This window comes from Cygnus olor, chromosome 5 (assembly GCF_009769625.2).
Source record: "Cygnus olor isolate bCygOlo1 chromosome 5, bCygOlo1.pri.v2, whole genome shotgun sequence".
Lineage (NCBI taxonomy): Eukaryota > Metazoa > Chordata > Aves > Anseriformes > Anatidae > Cygnus > Cygnus olor.
Genome location: NC_049173.1, coordinates 62244423 through 62270014, shown reverse-complemented (window position 1 = coordinate 62270014; position 25592 = coordinate 62244423). Strand labels below are relative to the sequence as shown.

The window sequence follows — 25592 nt, the reverse complement described above, 5'->3', positions numbered from 1 at the left end:
GTGATACAACTTGTTCTGGAATTAAGTTTGTTAACATTATAAATTGTCTCATTTGACCAGAGGTTTAAACACCTAGAAGATTTTATGCATGCAATTTCTTAAAGTATTTCATTTCCATTAGGCAGCTGCTGCTTTACAGTATTCCACAAATGAAATTGTTTCATCACATCAATAGCTGCACAAAACAACTGTGACAACAAGAAGACTGTTCTTGCCCCCATCTTGCAAACAACTATCATTCAAATCAATAAACTCTGGCAACCAGATAACGCCAAGAGAAGATATTATTTAAACTCATTTTTAAGCACATCTCCAAATGCTTACACTGATGCAAAATTCTAATTCAAACCAAGGAATTTTCATACTGTCCTGTTCAGTTTCTATAGAAATAATCCATTCAGTTAGCAGCATCTTAATTAGAAAACCAATAAATATTTTCATTTTTCTTTTCAAAGCAGGCAGTTTTACCGTATGTGATGTGAAGTTGTCATAATGAAGACTTTTTTTTTTTTTTTTTTTTTTTTTTTTTGCATATGATGGCAAACAGTGTGATTGAATTGCCATATTTTACCCACAGGGAGAAAAAGAAAGACTAATATTTTTCTTTTCTTTTCATATGTTGTCAGTATTACCATGTAACCGAATGTGATATCAAAAAACCTGCAAAGTCAGCACACCTTCTAAAACATTTGCTGTATGCTGCAAAGCCTTTGGGTACTTCACTAGTTACCTATGAGTTCATACTTGTGATCATATTTGACTAGGCTAATCCTACGTAACAAATAAGTCTTAGATGTTTTCAGTGAAACAAAATCAATAAGTAGTATCACTGAAGTTTAACAGTATTTTATTGTTAATTTATTAAAATCAGTTGGTGCAACTGATTGATTTGTTTGTTTGTTTTTTAATCACAAGCCTCAGGTGTCAGGGAAATTTCTGCAAAGTTGTTTTCTTGGGCATTTTTCCATATGTCTGCTGTTTTGCAGGAATTACACTGTTAGGCGTGTATTTTTCCTCAGATATCTATGAAGGCATGAATGCACATACACACACATGTGCTATGTTCTTTTTTTTTCTTTTTTTTCATACTCACACAGGGTCCAGATGTCCCCTAGCAACCTGGAAAAAGCCTGATCAGTTGAGGTATCAAAACCCATCCTAAAGCCAGGACAGGTTTTGGTCCTAAAATCTGTTGCAATGGGAGAGCTACAGAGAAGCACAAGAGAAAATACTGTCAAATTGCTAATTATCAGTACGATGCATTTACAGATTTTTTACAGCTTTATCCCAAATGATATTGCTGTACCTTTTTATTCAGGGCTGTAGTTGCAAAAATTATTTACAACCTCTTAACAAGGAAAACCTGAAGTGCTTGCTTAGGGAGTGGTATTTTGCAGTTGAGAAACTGAGGCCTGGGTCAACTAAGCAATTTTCTGAGAGGAAATCCATGTCAGAACTGAGAGTTGGAATTCTTCCACAACCTTGTCAATTGCCTTTATTAAAAAGGAATCCTTCCCTTATATCTGACTCTCCCCTAGACTGTGAATAACTTAGGAAAGTAACAAAATTTGTAAATTAAATATCCTGAACATTATTCATCACAGTATTCCCAGCCATTAGACACAAGCAACTGCCACTTGCATATTCTTCTGAAGCATGTGTAGCTATGTAAGAAACTCCTGATATAGGTGAATTTCAACACAGATTATCTTCAAGCATTAAAAATTCTAATTTTAGTTCCTTTTAAACTCAGAAAAGCTGATTTCCAAGTTACATGAAACCAATAAAATGTAAGTTTTCTTTGCACTTCAAAATGATCAGAATATATTTGGAACATGAAGTCCCCCAAAAGGAACAAGATTTGTCATCTGGTCAAAAAAGATCACTTTCTTCTTTCTTCTCACTGGTCATTAAAAATCACTTTCTTCTTTCCTACCAGCACTTTGACTATACAGCACCAGACTATACATAGATGTGTGCATATATACATACACAGATATATATGTATACCTATCTGTCTTACTCTTAAACTTACCCCAGCACAATACTTCTAACTGATAAACAAGATCTATCCCCTATAATACATTGCCTGCTTGATTTGATAGTGTTTTTTTCCTTGCTCTTCATTTGTCTGAGCTAGGTTACTTTTACCATTTGCTTTGAGGTTTTGAGGATCTCTTTATTCATTTCTGTCATTTAGTAATCTTTCCCCCCCATGATTAATTGAAATTTGCTTATGGGGGGGATAAGTTTACTGAGGTGCTAAGCAGTGTGTCTTCAGTCTTCACTGAGTTTTTGTGGAAGTAATGTTCCTATTAATTTCAGTGGAATTTTTGCTCGATTAAGGACTAAGGATTTCAGGATTCCATCCCCCCAGCCTCAGAAAACATCAAGTAAAATGTTTATTGCAATTATGCTAGAAATAAAGCCTGCAGTAATAAACTATCACAAGCACTGATAAATCACAGAACTACAGTAAAGCTTCTGAATAGATCAGGAGACACTTAAGGAAGAATTGTTGTTTGTATGAGCCCTGGAGTCATCAGCAGTATTTTCCTTTCATCAGATAGTGCTGCAATTGATTGTTTTGATGGTTTTCTAGCTTTACGTTACAAATGAGAAATTTTACACAAACAATTTTACCTCAATTTAAGAGACATAGGACATGAAAATTGGCAATGAAAAATGGTAACACTTTTGTTGCTTGTAAAATATCTTACTTGCATAAGTATTGATATGACACAAAATAGATAATAAAGACATTTCCAAAGTAAGTTATACCCCTGTTAAAACATAAAAAATCAAGTTTTGTTTAATATTCCAGCATTTTATTGCAGAAAACAGTAACAAAAACTATTGTTAAATATCTGAAGAGATTTAAAATATTTGTCATTTTCCTTATTGTTTGATGCTGAAATAAGCGTCTTCAAAATACTGAGCCAAAACAGAGGAAATGCTGAATTTTTACCCTGTGTTTTAAATACCTTCTGTGGGAAAATAAATATCAGGAAAATTCTGGGGTTACTATTCCAATATGTACACACTCCAGACACAAACAAGATAAAACAAGAGTTTTATCTGAACTCTTAGCCCACATTAGTCCTGTGCAGAAACTTGTTCCTGAAATGATGGACCTGTTCAGGTCCACGGATGGAACAGGAAGCTGTGTGACTTGGCATGTGTAATGCTGATTGAATCTGGGCTGGAGTCTCATTTCTTACACATGTAATGTGTACTACTTTCATCTATCACCCGATACCTTTAATCAGCATGGAATTAATGCAATGACGTACCTTAGGCAAAGACTAAGCCTTCCTTGTGTTTTAAGCTTATGAATCATCCATTTGAATACTGTGTGCTAGTTCATACTTTAGTTCGTATATAAGACAGTAACTGATCATAGCTTGAAGTAGCATTCAGCTTCTGTAAGGGCTGCAGAATCAGGTCCTCTGATATTTACAGAAAAAAAAAAAAAAAAGGAAAAAGAGGAGTGGGGTTTGATTTCAGTTATGTGCTTATAAATCTCAATAATTCTATTTAATTTAGAGAAGTCACTCCAGATTTACACCAGTGCTACTGCAAATCAAAATCTGGCCCATTGTCTTAGCAAAATACACCAAGTCAATATCAGTTCATTACAGAGAGGGAGAGAGAAAGGGAATGAGAGGGAAAACAAGGATTTCGTTAGCAATGCATTCTGTAGTATAAAAGATAAAAAGGAATATCCAATTAACACACCACTATAATTGCTTGCAGACATTCTTTTTTATTTAAAGATGAAATAGCTAAGAGTTCTCATCAAAACTAGGGTCACAGCCTACATATTAAATGAAAGAAATTGATTGGGCTTTATTACACCCTGACTACTGCAAATGTGCCTCAATCACTGATTGCTGTAAATTTATTCTTATAAACTACTAATTGCCCAAGTCATAATGGTAACAATGGTATAATGAAATTATCTTGATCAAGCTGATGCACAAATTTTGCTTGACAACATGAGCAGTGTGAGAAAAAAGGAAAGAAGACATGCATACAAATACATAATGTTTCATTAAAATTAAAACCAATGTTAAAGCAACTGTTCTCTGAAGTATACAAAGTTCTGTATTAGAAAGGCTTCCTTTAAAAAAATCATTTAAGAAGACAGGCATTTACATTTATAATAGAATGATCTTGCATTTTTTATTTGTCTTGAAAATTAATGACTTACTTAATCACATTTGATCAAAGGAGATAAGTTGATGTAGTCATGTGTTTCTGATTGCATTAAACCTGATCCAGAGTGGCATGATGGATATTTAATAGTCTTGCTGTCCCTCTATATCTTGTCACCATTTCTTGATATGCATGGATACTGTAGAGCACACCACAGCACAAAGCTGTACTTTTAATAGAACAGAATAAGTTTAGAAAAAAAAAAAAAAAAAGAAATTGTGTTGTAGCTTACATGGTGGAGCTTTTAGAAGTAGGTTATCCACTATCAGAATACTTTCCTAAAGACAAAACCTCATGCTCTATGTAGTTCAAATCATTTTCTCCTTTTAAAAACACATTTTGCTTCTTCTATGCTGGCTGTGTTAGAAGATATCCCTCTAATAGCTTTCAAGAACTAGGCATAGAGAAACTATGTATAAGCAAAAACAGCTATCCAGAAACTGTATGAAATTTCTAGAAGCTGGAATGCAGAGCATTGTGTAAAATGCCAAAAAGTGGTGCTATTTATGCTGAGCTAATAGCTGTTTCTACAAGTGTCAGCTGAATCATTCACAGGGAATGTTGGTATGTATGAGAAATTATTACTGAGTAGTTCAAATGTAGTCCCAACTGTTTCAGAATTAATTGTACTAAAAAATATTTAAATTCATGTCTAATTCTTTCTCAGTAGATGCAACATTATGAAAGTGTTTTTTTTTTTTTTTTTTTTTTTTTTTTTTTTTTTTTAATATGGGTGGGTCTAAAAAGCAGGGCTGCAAACTTTTATACAATGCCATCATTTTTTCATTTGTAAAACGAGGGGCTCCTAAACTTGGTATAGTTGACACAATCCTATGGGAACATAAAAACCAGAGCTGAAAGGGTTTCCAGGGGTCATGGAGCTAGGTCTGCAATCCTAGCACAAGCTGCGTGGAGTATTTGATAGGCTGCCTCCCACTGTAACTGCTGTGGTCTCTATTTTTGCCCCTATTGCCAGGAAGCTTTTCACTAATGGCTAACCCAATGCCCTTTTGCTGCAGTTTATACCCAGTGACACATACTTCACCTAGAATGGCCATGGAAAAAGTGGTTTATTCCTTTGCTCTTTGCAATACTTTTTACATACTGGAAACACGTGGCTCTGCATGACCTGTCCTTTGCACAGGTGCGTTGGGGCTCCTGCTTTGCAGGGTCCTACCCTGCTCCTGACCCCAATAACTAAACCCAAGGAGAAGCTCACCCTGGCTTAATTACGATTGGCAGAGCCCAGGTGCCATATTAATCCTCCTCAGCAGCAGTGTAACCCAGAGGTGATTGCAGAGAATCAGGATACCAGAATGAAGACCGACAGTAAAACCTGGCTGTGGTGGATGCTGTATCTGATTTTGTGTGCACGTGTGCTGCTTTCCTCGGGGTTACCCCCTCAGGAAGAGGGCCCCAGCACAGGCCGGCACGCTGCACGCACACAGCTAGCAGTGCAGGAGCACGTTCCCTTCCAGCTTCTGTGCTATCTGAGTCTAAGGTCTGAAACCATGACAGCTGTTTTTAAAAAATACGTATATTCAGGGGCAGCGTGCGAGAGCTCAGGACAGAAAATCTGCACCGTCAGCCAGGAGCAAACAACCTGCTTGCTGCAATGTGCAGCACCTGGCGGGGCAAGGGGTGACCCGTCCACAGCCACCCGGCCACACTAGGGAAAACTCGCGGCACCTGGGCCGCTGCCTTGCATTCTCCTTCCCCCCCCCCGCCCCGGGACGGGAAAGGAAAGGCCGTGAGTCCTCCCGGTCCTTCGCGCACCCCGGCGGCCCTGCAGGTAGTGGCTGGGGCTGGTTGTACGGGCCTCGCGCCCAAGGGCTGCCTGCCTCGCGGCGCCCTCAGTGCTCGGCTGCCCGTCGGCCAGCAGAGGACAGCGCTCCCTCCCGATGCCTCCTCGCCTTGGCTGCTGATCCCGAGCTGTGTGCCGAGCCGGTGGACAGACTGCGAGCAGGTAGGTACAGGGTAAGACGTTAAACAAAATTAGTGCCTGGGCGCGGAGGAAAAGGTTTGAAGTTTGTTTGTTTTAAGTCTTCCCTCTTCATCCCAGCTGAGGATCCTCGACCTTTAAGTCAAGGTTTTCTAAGTACGTGATGAGTTTTCTTCACTTTAGCCGATTTTTAACACACGTTAGTGGCTCGGTGGAAAGCCGTAGCTCCTTGAACTAACCTGGAATTTATCAGATAATTAAAAATGGCTTTTGTATGGGAACATCCAGCCTCTGAGCATTCCTTGAATAAAAGTACATGCATTGTTTCAAACTGCTTGGTTGTCTCAATCCACCTCGCATTAAGTGGATTTCCCCCAAAGCATTCACCGGCTGACTTTACCTCTCCACCGGGATAGATGGATTTGCTGGTTACCCCGAAGTGCTTGGGTTAAAAGTAGTTTTTTTAGGATTGATTTTGGGTGACTGGATTTTCTCCCTTGCAAATGGCTTTATTTAATAGAAGCAGAGTAATATTTTGGGGCACAAAATTACTTAAAGTACCAATGCGATAAAGATTTTGTTAATTCTGTGGCACTAATTCTCTTGCAACCAAGCGTGTGGTAGTAGCTCATAGGGTCTCACTGAATCACATTCCTGTGTTTAGTGAAGTATTAGAACTCTGTTGTGGTGTTAATTCAGGTGTGGGTAGTTCGTGTAGGCTTTTGTTTGTTTGTTGTTTTTAATAAACACAAACCATCAAATTTAGTGGTGATTGACCTTTCTTGGCTGCTCAGTGAAAGGCCAAGTGTTGTGGAACAAGGAAACTTAATTAAGCTCTATCACTAAATATTATTTCTTATATATTAATGAGACGTTCTGTAGGCATAAGCTACTCCTGCCTCTAGGTTACACATTCTATGCAGATATGCTATGCAAACATATGTATTTTAATGTTCACATTGGACCAGATTTTGTTTTCCATTATATCCATTCCACAGTTGCATAAACAATGGATACTAAGTATTATAAATGATGTGAATATTAATAGTTACTCTATGTTATTTGCTATCCTTTCTTTTATTATTATTCTAATTTTGTTCCTTTTTTTTTTTTCTTATTGTTATATTTTAGTCTGGGTGGATGGAATTGCTTTAGCTTTTATATATATATAGGCTGCTAGATGGAATTTTGTAGAAAAAAACATATTTGCACACCTGGAAGCCTCACCCTTCTTTTTCTCTCCCTTCCACTGGCTTTTCTTTATTATTATGCTGCTAATTTTAGTTGCCTTTTTTGGGTTGCATAGTTCTGTTTCCAGCTAGCACTTAGAAAGAAAGGTATGTGTACTTGCAAGTGGTCATGTTTATAAATTCAGATTTTGATAGATCTCTATGAGAGATAGTGGCCTGTACAGAGCATAGGCGGCCTGAAAATTACAAATCTCAAAATCAGTGTTAGAAGACAAGAAATCGTATAATAACACTCACATGGATGGTAGGGGTATTTCTGAAGTGTTAAAATCAGAATTTTAATCTGATGCCTACTGAGAAGCCAAGAAAATTCCTTAATATTATTAGTATGATCAGTGCATGATGCCTGGAATGCTATGCTGTGAAATGTTAGCAGTATTTCTGGAACTTGTACAACAGGAGTGCAAAAGCTGGATTTTCTAAATGGCCTGTTCATGTAACATTGTAACACTTATTCTCTGTCTTACTCATCCATTCATTTATCCATCCATCTCTCTATCTATCATGAATGACAATTCTAACTTACTTTAAACTCTCCAAAGGTATATTCTTAAATTTTAATGTTGGAAGAGCTTCGTGATGACTAGTACTTTGGCTTAATGTGGTATAGCTTCTGACAGCTGCCGCTGTAAGAAAAGCAAAGGATGACTGCATTACTGTCAGTTTCTGTCAGATTCTGGTTGCCAAACTCTTGCAGGGATGATGACAGTGAACCAAACAAGAGTGACAAAAGGAGTCAAAGCTGTGATTTTAAATAAGGAAGAGTGGACACTTGCATTGCATTTTGTTCATGGTGTTCATTCTGTTCTACACGTGGACTTCTTTGTGCCGTGGTCCTTGTTCCCAGTTTTTGAACTCACTCCTCAGGACTTTTACCTGAGAAATGTTGACAAGCACAGAGTGGTTCAGACTATAAACAGAAGAATAGCTCATACTGTGGAACGTACTTGAAAGAGAAGAATTGTCTCTGAGGTTTGACCCCAAGAACACTGAAACCCTTCTGGATAGCAGCTTGTAGTTATATGAGTAGTGAAAATGTGACTTTGCTTTCAAACCAAATGAAAGTGAGGGACGTATATAAAAGTAATAAACTATATCCTCATTAAACACTACTTAATGTTCTTCACGTGAATTTCTGTATCTTCATTTATCCCAAGATTGCTTTCTGAATGAGTTTCTGAACAACAGAAGCAGTATACTTCTGTGTGTTAGGTGCAAGTAGAACAGCTGGGGCAGGTGGTGTTTAAGCACGGGATAGTTATTGGTCTCGTTCAATTTATTACAGTATTTCCAAACCATCCTACTCTAAGATGTCAAAGTAGCAGAGCAAAGAAGCACGAGAAGTTAAACCATTTGTTTTTATACATTCTCAGTTTTGTATAATATACATGTGTTAAGGGTAATAATAATGTGACGCTACCTCCTTTTGCAACTAACTACGAATTCATCTTTGTGCCAGTGATCCCCAAGATGAAGGGTGAATCTGAGGCTATGTCTGAATCTTGGCAACAGAAGTCTAAAGGATGCCGTGCACGTATCTTGCATGATCGTATTTCCCTGCTTTCCCTAGTGTCCTCTACCCCCACCCTTTCTATCTGCTCATGATGCTAGAGCTGTGATGAATGAGCTGACTGAGGGGCAATGACATAGATATTTTGTTGACCTAGGGTTTAAAACAGTTTTTGCTGTACTTGTTTGCTAGGTAAGATTTCTATGGTGGTAGGTGAGCTTCTGCAATTGACAGAAATATGGCTAAACTACAAAAAAGCTCTGCACATGGTGTTACTATTTTATGGATAGATAAGCTGGGAGGAAGTAAGTGGGGAATAAAATCAGTAGGTAAGCACTGAGACTGTATTATCCCCGCTAAGATAACACTATTAATTCAGTACTCTGTCAAATGCTATTGAGAGTTGGTACATATAGATTACTCCCTAAATTTATATGAGAATGTTACCAGACTAAATCTACTATGTGTTTTGCATTTTGTGTCATTGTTATTCAAAGCTAAGATTTACTGTTTTCCTTGTATTCTCTGGTATCATCAGCTGAAACGTGCTGAACAGTTGCAGGAGAGAATACTGTAACACATTGCAAAATGGTGTTGTTTATGTTTCAAGATCCATTAGGAACAAGTTGTTTTTAAAAATATATATCAACTGTGGTATTTCAAATTCTGGGAAGTGTTTTGCAAAGGGTTTTGTACTGGGAGATAACAAAAGATTTGTTTAGTTCAAAACTAAGCAAAGTTAGTTCTTGAACTAGAGAATTTTTGTAATGTTTGAAGTGGAGCCTAGCTGAGCTACAAGCTTGCTCAATCTTGATGATGTGTGTGTTCCTAGTTCTAGCACAGCAATCAAATATCCTTAGAAAGAGGGCTTTACTGAGAACATATCTTGTTGTTTATTCTGGGAAAAACAAAATTCTATTGTTTTTCTTGGTATGTACTTTTTTGAGCATCAAAAGAGTCTCAAAATGTTGTTTTGTATTCCTAGGAAGGACACATGTAGCTCTGGCTGAGTTCCATGGAAACACAGCCCATGGTAGGCTACCCGTTGTTTGTGTGCACTTAAGACCAGCTTTGGGTTATCAAAGCTCAAAATTTGGAATCAGAGACAGACCTTGCATAAAGAAGGATTGTCCTTTTACAGACTTCCTTAACCATCATACTTGTACTTAAGTTTCTCTGCAGTGACAAAAGCCTATGTGGGTTGAGTGGTTAGATTCCTTTATTTTACTCTCCTTTGATTGTTGTGGTCACAGAAGAGCTGGTCAGCAGAGCCTTCCTTGAATCTTGTTGGCATCATGGTATTTTTGTATGATCTCACTGTCTTATGAAGGAGTTATGTGCATGTATGTTAGTTATGATAAAACTTCATGATTTGATTTTTCTCCCTCCTCAGACCCTTAAATGTACAGTATTATATTAGTGCAAAATATGCCATGGGTATTATTTCAGTGAAATATGCTCTCTCACTTCTAAATTTCTTCAAGTTTAACATAAGTACTTATAGTCCTAAAACAAGAGCATGATCAAAGGTCACATAGTAATTAACTCTTGGACACAATTCATTGACATTAAAAGGGTATCCTTCAGTTGTTTTGTGATGCAGAACAGATGCTTCATTAATCAGAAACATATCAACCTGAGACTGAACACTAATAAAATCAAGTGCAATGGCTCAACATTGCTGGGGACACAACTTAATACACATTTCTTCACACAATCTTCAGTGTAAGTATCCAGACTTTTTTCTTGAACATGAGGATTTTAGAAGACTTTTTTGCCTCTTTTAAATAACCCAAGACTCATGAAATGATTTTATGGAACCAAAACTACCTTCAGAACAGGAAAGAGTTACAAACGGTCACAGCGAGCTACATAAATACTGATTATGTTATAATGATTGTATTTTTTTTACTCTAGTGAAAATTTTCCATGCATGCAAGCTCTTGAATATTTTGTTCTATCTTTTTTTTTTTTTTAAATCTGGAAGGAAGGATGAAAAAATGAGACTAAGATAAAACTCTTTTTCCTAGTGGGGTAGAATTGGAGGAGCGGAACACTTGAAGTCAACTCCTTAGTTGCCTTGCTATTAAGCCTGGGCTCTGAACAGACGTAGTTTAGAGTGTGGTGAATCTTTTATTTATTTATTTTTTATCTCACTGTATCTTGTAATTTCAACATGCATCACAGTTTTAAGGAAAAACAGTGGAGCTAGCAAAGGGAATATTTTCTAATACGAGATACGTAGAGGCTTCTTAATACTGATCATTTTTCTCTCTGTATCAAACATGTTAACATATCCAGACCTGAAGAACAAATGTTTTTTTATTGTTGCTCTTAAGCCACCTTGAAAGTAGTTTTCTCAGCTGCTGCACTAGTGTTAGGAAAAAAAAAAGTCTGAACACAGACATAAGACTGGCTATCATAAATGAAAGTTGGCACAGAGCACTACAAATAACATCTTGTTGTTTTATGGATTGTTGGTTGCCACTTTGCCATTTTGATGACTATCTTTGGAATATGTTACTATTCAAATGTGTCATCACAGCACAAACCATTTATGACCTTCCTTGATGTTACCATCTGACTAACTCGTGTTCCTTCACTGTACTCCATATACTTTCAAAGAGCAGATTGTTATTGCTATCACTGTCATATTGTTTTCCATTTTGTTCTTTCTAGGACAGTGGTAGAAACAGACTAGGTATAATGTTTTGTAAGTGGATGAATGATTAAGATATCTTATAAAATAAATATTTAAGCTTTCCATCTGTTCCACCAATCTGTTTCTTTTGGTATTTGTTATCTTAGTTTAAAAGATTTAAAACTCCAAAATATTGTCTGAAGCTTCTAGAAGCTTCTAATGTTTACTTTCAAAAATGTATTTTACCTAAAAGGAGAAATACTGCAAAGATAATGCCAATACTTCTTTCTCAAAACCTTCTTTGTAATGTACAGGCCACTTTACAAATGATAGTATAAGGTTGAAAGTACAATCAACCCAAACTTCAGGGTTTGGGTTTTGAAAATTTATATTCTAAACATCAAAAAATGTGCTGCAATTGTGTTGCCAACTATGTTTCAAAACAACAACAAAAAGTCACAGTGGTAGGATTATTTTTAGTCATCAAAACCTATTTAGGACAGACCTGTCTGTCTGTCTTAATTAGACCTAGTGATGCTGAGCTGAAAGCCCACTGGAGGCAAGTCAGAGAACTTAGTTTGCTGTACTGGGGAGTGTGAAGCTATGTGCTGTGGAAACTGACTTGAACTGAGGTAATTCCTTAAAATCATAGTAGGTGTCTTTCTAACTCAACTGGCCACTGCTCTTGCCTTTCTCAGGAAAGTGTGAGATTGCCCTTAAAAGGGCTGCTGTAAGAAAATGTCATTTCAGGGATTGATGGGATGCTTACCTGAAAAAAGTCTTTCTCACACCTAAAATTTCAGTTGTCTTGGAACATAGAGAGATAGTGGTCTTTGCTGTCTTCAGTTGTTATCTCTCTGCAGAACAGAATACTGTGCTTTATGGAAAGAGAAGAGATTTTGCTCTGTTGTGAAGGTTGTTTTTGTTGTGTTTTTTTTTTTTAAGTATTGGAGGAGACGTTTCTTGGGACTTGGTAACTACGTTGTCCGAAAATTTCCTTATGTAATTTTTACATAATTTTTATGTGAGATTTCAGACTTATGGTTTCCTAATGAATTGTTAAAGAGATCTCTTATACTCCACACTAAGTTACTGGAAGAACTAGACAGTATGGGTTTTAAGTGTTTTTGCAGGCACTTCATATAGAACCCCACTACAAAGATGAGAAATGGAGCATGATAGAGGGTATAGCTCACCTGGAATTAAAAAAAAAAAAAAAAAAGTGTATTAAAAGTAGATGACAGAAACATTAGGATTTTTATTTGTACCATACAGTGATAGGATAAATTTTAAAAGTTGGTGAGGTAGAAAATATGAAAAGAGAAACAGAGTATTCTATAATTAAATGAAATGTAAGGGGAAAAATACTATTTGAAATAGAAGGGTAAAAATGCAAGACTTGTTAATTTTGTTGGTGTATGTTGCATATTGTAATGAGAAACAAAGCACTGATACCACGATTAATCATGATGATGTTCCTTTTTCACTGTCATGTCTAGTCTAGCAGCCTCAGTACCAACATCTCTGGTTCCTAAATTGATGAATAAATTCAGTTAATCAGCATAAAGTTCTAGGATGAAACTGGGCTCGTTTCTCTCCATTCTTAGAGAATCTTGGGTTCAAGTTATATATCCAGCACTTAGGAAAAGTCTGAACTCAGATCTTCTGCTCCCACCAGCTTTAAAGTTTGTGAAAACTGTTTCCAGCTCAGCTGTCCAGGGGGAATCTGTTATGTCCTTTGTCTTAACTACTCCTTTGAGAAGAACTCCACAAGCAAGCAGTTTTACTCTTCATACTTTGTTTTATCCCTCCATACTCTTAATCCTTCTGTCTCAGCGCTAAACGTAGTCGTCATGTGCTTCAATAGTTTTAACAGTCCATAAATTATAGACAATAAAATGCTTTGCACTTCTCCACCCATCCATTTGCCCCTTTATGTCCTTTGCTGCCTTCATGTTCTGATCTTTCCGTCCTTCTGCATAGACAACTGTCAGTGGTTTTTATTTCTGTTTTTCTGGCTTTGACTCTTCTGTGTGCAAATTTCACTAAACTAAACCTCTGTAGGGCTGACTCTGCATTCAGTGTCATTTGTCAATTTTCATTGATTAATCTTTGACCAGCAGTGTGAGGGGAGACTTGCAGAGTCAGCAGCTAGTAACTGGCCTTTTCTAGGATTATACTGTAAGAACTTCCAAATTAAAAACAGAGCTTTCTGATTCCTCTGCAGTGGAACTTTCAAAACAAATAAAAGTCTCTCAACCCTCTTGCTCCACTCAACTCTATTTTTTTTATTAATTCCTTCTCGTTTTCCATAAGATGACTGTCTTTTTGAAAATAAAATTGTCTTACACATTAAAATATTTTTTTGTTCTATTTCTTTTTAGAGTTGTACATCCATGCAAGTAAAACAAGAAAGCCCTTCATATACTAGACTATGTCCCTACCCTACTTTGCATAGAAGGGCACAATCTAAGGTGAAAGATCCATTTCAAGGACAGAAAGATACACAAAGCAAGAACACTATACACATGCATACTCACACATATCAGAAAGGGTTCTTTTACTTGCATTGTCTCCATAATCCACATAGGAGAGTGTGACCTTTTTAGAGAAGGCAGAACAGATGGTTAAGTTGGAGATTAATATCATTCACTGTCAAATATCTGATAAAGGAAATATTTTATTTCAACTGAAGAAAAATTTTTAGTGTTTTGACTGCTGCAAAGTCTCCTTAAACTGAATTTATTTTCTTAGAGGTTTGGAATTTTTTTTTTGAAGCATAAAGTCTCTAAATAACTCTTCACTTAGGACTTCCATGGGAGCTTGGATGAACAGTTCTTTTCCTGCCTTGTTGCCCCTCTTTCTCTCCCTATGTATATACTCCTGACTCTTGCCTCTTTGTCAGGAAGCAGGTCTGCCAATTCTATGTGAAGTGTCATTATTTTGTCGCAGCTAGAGGAGCTCAAGATTTGCACAGTGGGCAGTCGCCTATCTGTATTCTATATTGACAATTCCTGGATACTGCTGCGCTAACAATTCCATGTGAAGCAAATGCAATTGTTTGGAGGCAAGACATAGACCCTCCGCATTCCCTTCTCCTCATTGCTCTCTTTCGCCTTTTGCTATTTAATAGGACTTTACATAAAAGGACTTGTACATAGAAAGAGATGGAGTTAAGATGTCAGACTGTGCAAGCATTATTTGTCTGATTTCATACAGTGTGGTGATTTATCTAAATTCAGTAGTGAAAATACTGTTATGTTTGCATTTATGTCCCTGAACAACTGTTTGCAGACGTAAGGCCTGTGTTGTCTTTGGAGAGAATAACACAAAAAATTAATCCCTAAGTGAACATTTAAATAATGTAAAATATTATTGCCAAGAATGACAGGGGAATACATTTTTTTGGATTTAACAGTTGTGAAGACCTGTGCTTGGCAGATGATCAAAATACCTTATTGGTCTCTTTTCTGCTCTTCAAAGAGTACAGAGCTCTTTTGGAGGATCATCCTGGCAAAGTTTGTTAACTAATTGATGCTTATTTAGCAGGCTCATGATCAATAAAAGTGATGATGGTACTGTTATTTTGGAGGAGGATTTACTGAAGGTATTCTTGTATTCTAGTAACAAATGAGAAAGGAATCTTATATGGTGTAAAATCTTACGAAGTTGGCCAACTGCAGTTCATTTTCCTTAGTAAACTCTAAACTCCTTCCAAATGGAATTGTAGTTTGTAATGTTAAAAAAAAATAAATTAAAATTCCTTTGGGCTTAAAGATAACACAAACGGCTTTTCACTCTGTAAAGTTGATCAGCAGTATTTACAAACAAAAAGGACACAGGCACAGGGAAATGTTATTGTGTTATTTTGTTTTTCTACCGTGCTTTAGCTATTGAATCTTTTTAGTGTGGTACTGGTAAGATACAAGTTTCATATTGGTTGTCTACTGTTGTCTTTACCTGAGCAGTAATATATGAGCATCTTTCGAAGTGCTTACACCTCTAGAAGATTTAAATAGTATCTAATCTGCCTTTTGAAGGATTGTACAGCCCCTTTCATTACTGTGCTTCTACACATCTCAAAACCAGAAGTGTAGGAACAACAATAGTATGATTTCACCCTTCCAAATTGCTAGGGAAACAACATTATTAACTTACAAAAAATATGTTCCACTGTCATTCTTGAAAATAATATTTTAAATTATTTTAATGTTCACTTAGGGATTATTTTTTGTGTTATTCTCTCCAAAGACAACGTAGGCCTTAAGTCTGCAAACATTTGTTCAGGGACTTAATGTTATAATGATCTGCCCCCAAGCTCGCACCCACCCTTCTAATAATGATTGACAAGACATGCAAAGCTTGTAATGATATCTCGAGATACATGGGAATGAAAGAAGACAGATGCTGTAATATGGTGGATGCACAAACATTCTAGTAGGACAGCAGTAAGAAATGGGTCATTGAGAACGAAGAGAATATAGAATTGCACCAGCATTGCTGTAGTTGGAAAAAAAAAATCTGTGCTTAATGGTTCACATCTTTTTCCATAATAGAGATCTCTTGCAGTTACTACTCTTTAAGGTCCTTTTCAACCCAAGATTCAAGTGCACAATTCACCATTGTCTCAATCAGATTTACTCTAGTATAAAACTGGAAGAGTGCAGTGATAGAACTGAAGTCTCCAAATAGGGTGAGTGACTAGGAGAGAACATTATATCCTAGGCTAACTGTAAGGTAATTTGGTTTTGGTGAAGAGATTCATGTCAAATGTCACCATTTTATAGGAAGGTGATAATGGCAGTCTGAAAAAGCTACTGAAGAAGGATCTCATACTGCCTGAAAAATGATTTCAAACAAGCACGAAAAATCCCACAGAATCCTGTGGTTCATAAAGATGAATAACTGTCTAAATGCCTTAATTTTGGGATTTTTCACAGCTGCAAGCTGTTGCAAGCCTTTTGACTGTTTTGCTTGGCTTAATCCCATTAGAACAGAGCTAGGAATGCAGCAGTGATATAGACAGCAGATAGTACACGGGTCAGCTTTTTATTCTTATACAGGGAAATAGAAAGAGAAATTGTGCTGTCAGATCAGGACACTGGTTCTCCACTTATTCTTTATGGCTAAGATGTATTCCTTAGCTCTCAAATTTCCAAATGCCAATCATCTGTTGGGCACGATTAACACCTGTATAAGAGGCCTTATTTCTAAGCAATTTGCAGTCCTATTCCATGTTCTGTCTCATATGGCTTAAAAATAAAGCCTAAACAGGAATATTAAGCGTGTCAATTATTAGCTTTGATTACTAGAGAAACATGCAGTCTTGCAAGAACATGTAAAGCCTCTAGATGTACAATATAACATTTTGTTGCAGTTCAGATTGTAAGAGTTGGACTCTTAAGGCTAAATCTTTTCATTGACTGGAAAAGGTTTTGAAAGAATCCTCTTTCATGACAGCAAAATAAATGTGTAATTCAAACAATTTATTTTAGGGCTCAGTATGTTCTTTTGGTTATTTTTGTTCTGTTTTTAATACTCTTTCTTGCTGTGCATAAGGCATGCAGGATTGAGACGATTCATACATAAAATCTTCCCTTTCTCCTTCATGGGTATAGCACAGCTATGTTGCGGTGACAGAGACTATGATGTATGTGCTTGGGTAAACTGACTATCAGTGTTAGAAAAACAAATCTATACATCTAAGTATGGATTTTCTGTTGATTTCTTCATACAAAGTCAGTCGATACCTTCAAATATTTAAATAATCTGTTAATGTTGTGGAGAGTTAAGCAGAGTTTGAAATGCTGCTGATTTTACAAACTTAATAATAAAAATCTGCTGACACAAATGTATTAGAAAGAAACCTCTATAAAGGAGCAGTTAACCCAGAACTATTGTGAGATTTATTATATATTGTTTGACATACTTTCATATGAGCAAGCAGAAGTACCCCATCCTTTAGACTGTGGTAATGTGCCTTATTGTTAAATTCAATAGGAAAAGCTATTCATACTGTAGTATGATTGAAAAGAAAATTGAATCCTTTTGATGTTATAAATGTGTCTATTACTGCATGTGCACACAAATTTTCCATGGAAATTATGGTGAAAGTAGTGATTCTCCTAGAAAAATGCATTAGTGTTGACATGTTCAATTTTAGCCACATCAGAATATAAATACCCTTTAACCATGGTCAAATTGTTGAGAATGTATATAGTGTAGCTACATAAGTCAGTTGTCTATCTAAAAATACATGTTCCTGTAGTCCAGTTATGTTCTCTGTTTCAGTGGAAAGGGAAGTTAAAAACAGTGACTCACACATATCACTATTTTCTTACAATATCCCATTTTAATATGTGAAGTATATTTTCATGTAACAGTTCATGATTACTGTGGTTTTTCAAAATTAAAAATTACTTAAGATTTTGGTTATGAAGCAAATATGTGAGCAGTTGACTGTCCATTCATTTGCATGGCAATTGGTCCTGTGTATGTAGTGCTAAAATTACTTTTAATGGTGATAAAGTCTATGCTACTTTGCACTGACAATTAAATAAGAGTGTATCCAATAGCTAAAGATGTCTGGTAGTAGCGCTTTCAAAATTTGCAGTTTGTCCAGCATCGTAACTAGGAAAGACAAATGTTTTTTCTATGAAGTCTGGTGTAGGCAGTCAGCTAAAATTGCCCACTGCTTTAAAGTGAATCACTGAGGCACTTTACGTATTAAGGTACGTTAAGTAATATAGCATAATGCAGTAAGAACTAACCTGACATAAGCAGACAAGAAAACATTATTTATGCTGCATCATAATTATATAAAAGCACCCATTCTTTTTTAGGAGGGAAAACTTTAATTCTTCAGAGCTCACTTGATACATCTACAGCAGTAATGTTTCCTGTTGTTTTATCCCAATAAAGAGAAAGCTCTTTTTTTTTTTTTTCCAGGCTTAGTGGACAGATTTAATTTGCAGAGTATTATAACTTCGTAAAATGCTAGAAACCTTAAAGAGACTTTGAAGACCTTGCAGTTCTGTATTTATATGACAGACAATTTTGTATCATCTGTGTGTTTAGTGTCTGGCCTAACATCAGTTCCCCATACTACTGCAATGTAACTTTTTTCTGCTGAATTAATGGAACTAGTTAGTGAAAAAGACTGCTTCCAGGAGGTCTCTCTTCTTGTGCGCTTGTATTCAGCAACATCTTCAATATTTTTAATTGAGAAGCTTTTCTTTTAAGGTGACCGAAATTTTATTTTTTCCCCTAGAAGCCTGAAATTGCAGGGTTCTAAACGTTTATCCTTGGAGTGAATGACTCCTTGTGGCAGGCCCTAATACAGCTGTTTGCATTCTTGTAAGTGGATTATCAGTCTCCTAATATTTTGATCACATATAAAAATGTATGCTCAGCTTATGCAAAATCCTGCTAATTTCCTTTTATCCTTTAGGACACAATGCTGGAAAAATAATACAAAACTTCAATTGGTGTAATTTTTCCATATATTATTATTTTGATATTTAAAACCCAGTGAAAACAATGGAACAGAAATAGTAGAGTGATAAAACTAAGTAAGAAATAGTATACGTGGTTAATTGGTAGCATTCCAATACTGGAAGCAGCTGTGTTTCATGGTAAATCTCTAAAGTTCCTATTTAGCAAAGAAGAGAGCAGCCATCAAATAGGAAATAAATATACTAATTAAGAGGGAAGTACTTGTGCAAGGAGTGTACAAAGAACAGAAAGGGTCAATTTCTTTTACTGTAAACTGTGGATTCTTCTGACAATTCAAGCTGCCTTCAGTGGTTTAGACCCCTGTGAAACAAGGAACTCAGTATTAAATTATTTTTAACACAGTAACTTCTGAACTCTGATTATGACTTCAACAGTGAAAATGCCTAAAACTCAGTTTATTGCTTGCAACTTGGTGGAGACATGCATGAGTATGTGAGAAAAAAGTAAATCTTGTTTCGCAGAGGTAACATTTTACTGCATTTAAATGAATGATTGTAATTGCAATTGCAAAAGAAGAAAGACAGTGAGAATTACATTATTATATTGATTAGCTCAATTATGTCATTTGTTCTAAATCACTGGGAAGCTGTAGCTAGCTGAAGGAGGAGAGGTGAAAATATTTCTCTTTGCTCTACTTTCTTTTTTAAGAATAAGGAACAATAGGATATTCAACCATGTTTTAATGACTGGGGAGAAGGAATTCTGTTGATGTTTAATAAATCATACTCCTAAACAGCTAGGAGTTTTTTCTTAACTTCTTTAAATCTAGCCCATGGTTCCTCGTGTTTTAGTTTCCGTAACTCCACCAAAATATCTCTTGGTCTTAGTATCAGGTGAGACCGTCGTCGAGCATAGACAGTGATACCCTCAATGATTTTAGGAATGCAAATTTTTAAAGATCCTTCTTGTCTTCCTCTTAATACTTTATTTGCAAGATAAGCCAAGATATTTATATAAATAAATTATAAATTAGTGTTCAAATAAATTGCTGAATATATTTAAAAGTAAGTTAGATAACAAAAAATAAACCCCACGAAGTATCATAAGCAATGAATACTTACAAAGGCCTTGTGCAAGGAAAAACAGTGAACTTAAAACTCAAAATGAAAAACTCCAGATTTATGTATGCATTCTGAAATGCTACCACATCTGGAGGAACAACCTATTGGGCGTTAAAAAAAGTAATAATAATCCAGAACTACAACTGAGATAAACATAGCCTATTTTAGAGTTAAAATTTACTTCATACCTGTCTGATTCCTCCTGGTGTTCTAAGTTTGTTATGCTCTTTGGTACAGTTGAAATATTCTTTGTGATCTTTTAGAAATATTACCCCTACAGTACAATGGTAATTTCAAAATCTTTATTTATAGTCAGTTATCTACCATAAAATATATCTACTGTATAATTTTTGCTGTAGTACTTGAATACATTTCATAAAAATTAAATGTATGAATCTGTCTTTTTAACACTGCCAGCATGAACAAATTATAAAGTTATGATTTGAATGTAAAATGTATTGATAAGTACTTAGCATTCTCACAGCTTAATAAGATTTTGGAAAAAAAAATGTACTTTTCTTTGTTTTCATTCCTTAGCTTCTCCCTTTCTCTCTCTGCTTGTCAACTAAGTTAATGTCTCTTTTCTAAATTGTTCAGTATCCAAGTATGGGTGGATATATTTACACAGTGAATTACGGCTGGATGCGTTCCTATGTCAACATGTGCCACGTTGATTTCTTGTAAAGTAGATCATTATTCTGTGTGGCATAAATAGTATTACCAGACTGATATGATTAAAGCCAGTGAGTCATTAATTAGCATCTAATTAAGAGATGAGTAATGTACACCAGCTATTGTATTATGTTTTTCTTTAGAGAAAGTGATTCAGTTTTGCATGATACTGTGCAACAGTTATACTTTTATGTTGTATATTACATAATAAGGTGTGTGTGTCGGAGTATAATTTGTCAGTTTTGCTGAAAAATGTGTTAGTTTTACAGAAATTAAATCCTAGGCTATTTGATAAGTGTACTTTGGCAAGGGATATCTTTAAGGAGAAATTTCTCTGAACGTATTCAAGGTAGTAATTTTGTCATTGTGTGAAGGTACTAACACGTGAGTAATTAATGTTAACTTACATGAAACAGAAATACAGTCTTTTTGTGTTCTAAGATATTTGTAAAATAAATTCAAGGGGAGGAAGGAAATTGCATGAGTAGAATGAGCCTGCTTGAGCCTAGGCAGTCTCCTTATTTGCCACTTCTCATTGTCAATTGATTATTAGCAAATCATAATAGGTCTCAAACAGTGCTGGCAGTTCAGAAGAATTTTGTTCATATGAATAGCAAAGTATGGAGATAAGGATTTAAGAAAATCCATTAAGTGTGGGTGAAATATTTATACTAGTATTTCGGATTGACAGGTTTGCTTGAACATAAATTATAGTTTTACTGAATCACGTGATACATACTCATAGTCTGTTAATAATTTGATTTTATTCCACTGTTTAAAAATCCATTATTACTGTATTTTTAAGACTGCATAAATGAAACTGTGACCAGAATGTTATTCACATTGACAACTTCTTCTGACTTTAACATAATGCTTTAAATTGTTTTTGTCTTTCATGTTTGCAGCCTGTACTTGACATTTACATCGGAAAGTTGAGTGTGAAATCTGAAGACTTTTTGCAAATACAGATTTCAGACAAGTTCTAATAAATCATGATTTATACTGGTTTGTGCACTCTGATGCATCAGAAACAGTTTGGGGAATGATTTGTCCCTTGCTCAAAGCAAGATATAGGTTTAATTCCTATCAGTATCGAAATTTTCAAAAAGGATGTCAGAATCTTGCCTACAGACTCCCAGGTGCAGTGAACATGTAAAAATTGAACAACTAGACTTGTGTAAAGAATACTAATACCCACAATTTAGCCTTAACCTACTGTAGTGGTCATCTTTGGATAACTTTGTCCAAAATGTGTTCTTTCTAGTGTTTTTTCTGTCATTCTCCCCTATATCCAGGCTTCCCCTGTCACGTTATGAATGCCTTCTGAGGGTTCTGTAAAGTCTCCCATTGCTATCATTTAGGCTAGTATATTTTTCATTTGGGGTTCTCAGAGTGATTTCCTGGCATTAATTACTAAAGCTCATTAAGTCCCTGTTAGCTTATAATAGATGTACTTATTCAAGTTATATTTTTACATGAATAATTTAAACCCAACTTACTAAAATGTTAATTTTAAGCTCAATATAATGCTAAGTCTCAGATGTCTTGCTCTCCAGTTTTGAACCTTCTGTTAAATATGTAGATTTTTTTTTCTATGTAGTGCATAGGAAAGAATCAGAGTAGGACTCAAAATTTCAAGTTTCATCAGTGTGGAAGGAAAATACTAACAACAAATGTTTTCTGGGTATCCTTTTCAGTTTTATTAGGCGCCTCAGAGGACATTTGCTCTGTTGTACTCTTCAGTCAGGCCTAGTTTTCTAGATCCCTCAGGCAAGAAGTGGGTGAGAGAAGCAGAGCCTAGTGCTCTCAAATCAGAGAGAGATGGTTTTTGAAACTTAGCCATTCCAGACTTGAGAGGGCTTTGTTCTATGGTGGTTCCCCAACCCTGGTGAACACTGAATTTAGGCAACTAGATTCTGCTCATCCTGCTGTTGGTGCTGTTCAACTCCGTATTAGGGCTGGGAAAATTTTTAGTTGAACCTCTAAGTGAACAATTTGGCTGGGTCCAAAGAAGTCACATTTTAACAGAGCTGCAGAAAGCATTGTTCTGGTTCCATGTCAAAACTACCAAAATAGGTCTTGTCATAAGTCATGTAGTGCAGACAAATATGTTTCCTATCCCAAAATGAGTATTCAAAACCAAATGGAAGTCATCCCTTTTCCTTGAAAGTAATTTTAAAGGGTGTAAACCACAGAGTCAAAATTGCCAGACTTGACGTGGTTTCACCACTTCTGTGGTGCAGTTCTTAGAAACAATAGCTTTGCAAAGACTGCCAAAATAAGCTTTAAAGTAGGTATGTGTATACTTCATTTCTAACAACAAAGTGAAAGTAGGGCATTAGAGATGGATGCTCTTGTGAACGATGTGGGAAGAATCATTTAACATGGATAAGTTTCTGTGGGCTAATGAACATTAGGCATTCTAAGTTAATGCCTACACATGTATCCTTGCCCCCAGCAAAATAGCTGTGTCTCTTTTATTAGAAGGTTAGGTGGCTTGTATTATTTCATGTTTATTGTGGAATGTGTAGGACAGAAAAATGATGGCTAAGGTACAGAGAAGAAGCGGTTGGCACTGTCTTGTTTGTAAACCAGAGATTGCACCCAGTCCTCACTTTACCTTTCTACAATGATCACACCCTTAATTAGCCTTACTAAGGGTACAAGAAATGACTGAGGGTAGCTGAGTAGAGCTTGCTGTATACAAGTAGCACCCAGGAAAGTTGATAAGTAAAATGTCTAATAAATTTTTCACAGTTGTTGTTATAACAACAGTTTGAGTAACAAATGATGAATTAAAGCAACTACTTCTGCTATTATTTACCTTGGGGTAGGGCTAAGTCTGGAAGTCTGTAAAATAGGTTATACTTGTTCACAAGTCTGTGTAACTGATAAGAGAGCTTAATTTTCTTACATCGCTTGTTGCTTACTGATGTATATTCCTCACACCAGTAATATTTTGGGCCTTATTAATCTAGCAAGTGTCTTTTTACCCTAAATTCAGGGAATAAGTGATAATAAAGGTGGTGGTAAATAATAGTTTTATTCTAGGTGATTCAAGACGCAAAGGAAAATTTGATTAGGAAAATATCCATAGTAGCCATGCAAATGCAGCTTTTCAGTTGAAATCAAAGTTGTGGACAGTCAACAACTCCTTAGGAACCACACTGCCATCTCACAGCTGAGGGTGTCTAACTGCCCTTCATGTCACTGAAGTTTTAAGTAGAAGGAGGTACAAATTACTTTGTTTCTCATCAGTCAGCAACCTGTTTATTGCAGTAAATGAGTCATGGCCCTGTATTTCTACCATACTAGTTCAGAGGTCTACAGGTGTGATACCAACAATCAGAGATCTTATTATAGCCTGTAGGTGTAAAATTATTTCTTTCTTTGCATTCCTGCATAGATTTCATTTGCATTTTTTCCAGTATGCTTTCACATCCATCATCAGAAGTTCTCAGTAGTGATTATCAGCTTTTGTTGTTGTATGTTGCTATTCTGCTATCTGGTAGAGTCTACTTTTAATATTGCTTCTGACTAATGCGTGTGCAGGCTTGTCTCAGCAGTTCAATCCTGAGTGTCAGGCATTCAATTAAACAGGGTATTTTATTTGAGAAGACTGCAGTGTGTCTAGCCCAGTAACTATTTGAGTGAGTAAGAAGGAAGGCAAATATTTCTCTTGAAAATGGCATAACATCTGCAGCCAAATGTGAAAAGATCACAGGATTAGCTTTTCTTTAACACTATTATTTCCTTTCAATAGAGTGTAAAAGTTTGAGGGATGAAGTTTAATACTGTGTGTTATTGCAATAAGATTACTTTTGCATATGTGACATAGCAGCAGTAAATTTGTACATCAGTTTTGGTTAATACCACTTGGGTGTATGTGTTATCGTTTTATGGTTTTGGTGAGTTCTTGCACAAGATCATCTCATTTGTAGGTATGTATACATTGATCTGTGTGTAGTATTTTTAAAGTTTGAAATTTCAACAGTTTTTTTAAATACATTTGAAGTTTTTGACTTGGACATTGAAATTTGAATGCAAAAAGATTATTCAGATGTGATTTAAAAACAGTTTAAAATTCCATACTTTACAAGTATGGTACTGATGAAATAACTTCATATGAGTAGTTATTACTTAAGATGTAGATTTTTCTGAAGCACACTGTGACTTAGTAGCTGGTGACCTGCTTTTGAAAACAACTTTACATATTTAAGATCATAGCTGGGTTGTCTTTTTTTTAACTGCACCTTAAGTATGTTTCTGAAGTTCGGCATCAGCATCGCATTCATCACCTTGCCAGCATTACCTGACCACTGAAGTAAGAGTGAATGGAGGTGTTTTAAATAGTTTAAATACATTTTTGCCAAGTTGAATTGTGTTGGCTGAAACTGGTTACTAAGTGTTCCCAGGAGTAAGCTACTGTTAGAGCAGAGGGGACAGAGCTTGTATGAGCATTTAAATTGATGACGACTCAAGCTTATACCCCTTCACGTACCCCAGCTACAAGGGGAGAGTTGCCTGTGTCCATTACATAAAATGCCTTTGATTTGCTACAGGTCTACCATTTTTTTGGCTAAAAATGGTAGACCTAAATCCTGTTTTCAATAGTGGCTTTACAAATAATCACACAAAAAGTAGTCTTGGTACAAGAGTTACTCATCCAATTGGCATAAAATCTATATTGTTACATATATTCCTATGTAAACTTTGAATGTAAAATATCAAATGGTCTAAGTGATAGTACAACTAATAATTTTAGGTGGTTAGAACACTGTCA

The 25592-nt window shown here is 35.9% G+C and overlaps 1 long non-coding RNA gene across 4 annotated transcripts in view; it reads left to right on the top strand.

The window, feature by feature from the left end:
* Nucleotides 1-6001: 6001 nt before the first annotated feature.
* LOC121071423 overlaps nucleotides 6002-25592 on the top strand; it is a 149119-nt gene continuing 129528 nt past the window's right edge. For all 4 annotated transcript variants that reach the window (XR_005820591.1, XR_005820590.1, XR_005820593.1 and 1 more), the window contains exon 1: nucleotides 6002-6184. This is a non-coding gene — a long non-coding RNA (uncharacterized LOC121071423). The remainder of the gene's footprint in view (nucleotides 6185-25592) is intronic.